At 36.6% G+C, this 3,248-nt stretch overlaps 1 protein-coding gene across 1 annotated transcript in view; it reads left to right on the top strand.

Annotated features, from left to right (window-relative positions):
• LOC106880831 (FHF complex subunit HOOK interacting protein 1B) overlaps positions 1–3,248 on the top strand; it is a 103,093-nt gene that overhangs the window by 66,986 nt on the left and 32,859 nt on the right. The gene's annotated exons all lie outside the window — the stretch shown is intronic.

Raw genomic sequence — 3,248 nt, 5'->3', positions numbered from 1 at the left:
AAAAAAAAAAAAAAAAAGGTAATGTAAAAGGAGAAAGGGCTCTATACCCCTTTCTTATTTTTTCTGACCAGGCTCCCGTGGTTTTATGGGTTTTTCCATGTGTAACCTTTCCTTTTTCGAAGCGCCTCCCCCTTTGGGAGTTCTACTTATTTATTTATCTATTTATTTATCTATTTATTTATTATATCTTTCTCCGTTTTCTTCCTCTGTTTAGACGAACTTTCCTACCTTTTCGGACAAAACCTTTTGTAACCTTCGTCCTGTCTTTGTCCTTATATGTCTTTAATTGATATTAGCCCTTGTGGCCAATAAAATGAATTAATATTATTATTATTGTTATTGTTTTTCCAACTTCAATTTTTATTGTGGTGCTAGAGGTATTATTACTACATCTGGCCACGGATAAGTGTTTCTTATTCAGGCCAGCTATAATAGTACCTAAATTACAGAGTGTTGAGTAGGAGACTCTTGTTTCTGTGGGAGAATAAATGGTAATACTTGTGAAGTTGTGCTTTAGTACACTAAATAATTTTCCACTTATATTAGTATCCATTATATAATTAAAGGGAGGGTTGTACCATATTATGTCATGTTTCTTCCTATTTTTACCTTTGTATATGCTATACTTCCTATCCCCCATAATTAGATAGGGGTTTGAGTGAAGAACTTTTGTTTCTAAATTTATCTTCATTTTTATTTGTATTGTTGCCAATATGGTCACTGCCTGTATTTGCAGCATAGTTATTAATTTCCTCGTAAGCCTTGCTCATAGTGCATATACCCGACAGTATTGACTACACGGTCAAATTTATTATTAGCATTATTATTATTATTATTCCTTCGTAACACAGTGTTGGTAAAAGTGCACCTGTCAAGTTACAACAAGAACTTCAGACAGATAATACTTTCCTTAAGATGCGCACTGTACCCAATAAGGCTGCTTTTTGCAAGACATCAATCTGGCATGGGATTTCCAGTTGCCTTAAGAAGTCTTGAAGCTTCAATGTCATTGAGCCCAGTGCTCCGATCACCACTGGTATTAATTGTACATTACCCTCTCGCATTCCATACAGTCTAGCCATTTCCACTTTCAGTTCGGAGTACTTGGTGATTTTTTCAACCTCTTCACTCGCAACATTCATGTCATTTGGTATGGCTACATCAGTGATCTGACAGTATTTGTCTCTCTCATTCAATATGACAATATCCGGCCGACGGTGTTCGAAAACACGATCCGTCTGAAAATCAAAGTCCCAGAGTATCGTTACTTTTCCGTCTTCCTGCATAACTTTACTTGGTACATGCTCATACCAGTCCTCTGTTACTTCATATTGGTATTTACGGCATAAGAGCCAATGAAGATACACACACACTTTATCGTGGCAGCGTTTGTATTCTTTTTGTGCAAAGCTCTCACATCCACTTACCAAATGGGTTACATTTTCCACACTCTTTCCACAGAGTCTGCATTTCTGGTTGTCAGAAGTCTGGTCTTATGCTTCAAATCAAATCGCTCAAGCCATGCCCACGATGCTGTTTTATCCTTAACATCTTGTGTTAGTCCTTTCAAACTGTCCATGCATTCTCATCTCAAGAAGGTCTTCTTTTCTCTTCTCCTCAGCTCTTTGGTTAAACTCTGCCTTATCCATCATTTCATCTGCTTTTACACCTATATCTTTTGCAGCATATTGCAGCAGGTCTTCATCACTATTTATCAAATACTCAGAAAACATTTTCTTTTCACTCCTTATACAATACTCTCTACTAATTAGTCCTCTGCCACCATTCTTTCTTTTCATATACAGTCTGTTTACGTTTGCTTTAGGGTGTAGCGCCCCATGCAGTGTCATCAACTTTCTCGTCCTTCCATCCAGTGTTGATATTTCCTCCTTAGTCCATTTGAGGATGGACGCACTGTATCTGACCATCGCAACTGCCCAGGTATTCATTGCGGTAATCAAATTTTTGGCATTCAGATTGGATTTCTACAATATCTTCACTCTTTTTTGATAGGCCTCACTGACCTTGACTTCCATTTCAACCAGCTCTAAAATCCCTAAATATTTATACCCACTACCATCAGGTTCACCCATGGTCTCACCCGATGGTAACCACAATCCTCTGCAGGCTGCTTTCTTTCCTCTTTTTATCATATTATTATTATTATTATTATGATTATTATTATTAGTAGTAGTAGTAGTAGTAGTAGTAGTATTTTTAATGTTATTATTGTTATAATTCTCATATTATTATAATTATTATTGCCTTCGTCTTAGCGAAGGCAGATTTATTGTTTACAGTCGTGTTTGTTTGTTTGTCCATGGACAAGATATTTCAAGAATTGCTGGATGGATTCGGATGAAACTTTCAGGGATGTTTGGCCTCGTGATTCGCACAAACTGATTAGATTTTGGGATCGATCCAGACAAGGATTCTGAATTATTTTTCCGTTTTTTTTCACTTAATTTTTGAAAGCGGTCAGGTTCATTTTCAATATTCTCATTTGTGAGAGCCATTGAGTTTATTTCAGATATTCTCATTTTAAAAATCATCTCCAGTTAATCGTTGAGAGGATGTTGGTGTTGCCTTGGTGGAGGTTTGCTCTTGTTATTATTATTGTTGCTGTTGTTGTTTGCAGATATTATTTCCTGTTCATATCCTGCATTTGAAAGAGCAGAATTGTAGAAGTGAGAGCATGAACTGAAGATATCTTCATTCACAGAAAGTTGCGTAATTCTACATAAAACCCCTTTAGCTAAAGATTTAATAACAGAGCTGGGTAATTAGAGAATTTGCTAACATATCTAGTGGTTTCATCTGATTTCTATAAGGATAGTATAGTCCTGATTTTATGTTTAGCGAGACATCTAAGAAGTTAACAGATTTAGTCCCTAGTTCAAAAGTTAAGTCGAGGTAAAAGTTACAGAAGAATTTAATTTTTTTGCGAGTTCTTTCAAGTAGAAATTTGCTATTAGTGGGTATTACAAAAAGAGTGTTGTCCCTATTTAGACCACCATCACACACACACACACACACACACATGCACTGCACACACACACACACACACACACACACACACACACACACATATATATACACACACACATGAAGGCATGTGGTTTAATGGTTAGGCAGTTGCATTCATGATCACCAGATTGTGGGTTTGATACTCTGACTGGGCAGTGGGATGTGTTCTTGAGCAAAACACTTCATTTCATATTGCTCCAGTCCCATTTTTGATCAGTGGA

This window comes from Octopus bimaculoides, chromosome 16, assembly GCF_001194135.2.
Source record: "Octopus bimaculoides isolate UCB-OBI-ISO-001 chromosome 16, ASM119413v2, whole genome shotgun sequence".
NCBI classification, from domain to species: Eukaryota; Metazoa; Mollusca; class Cephalopoda; order Octopoda; family Octopodidae; genus Octopus; species Octopus bimaculoides.
The sequence above is the reverse complement of the archived record's forward strand: the minus strand, read 5'-3'. Positions and strand labels throughout refer to the sequence as shown.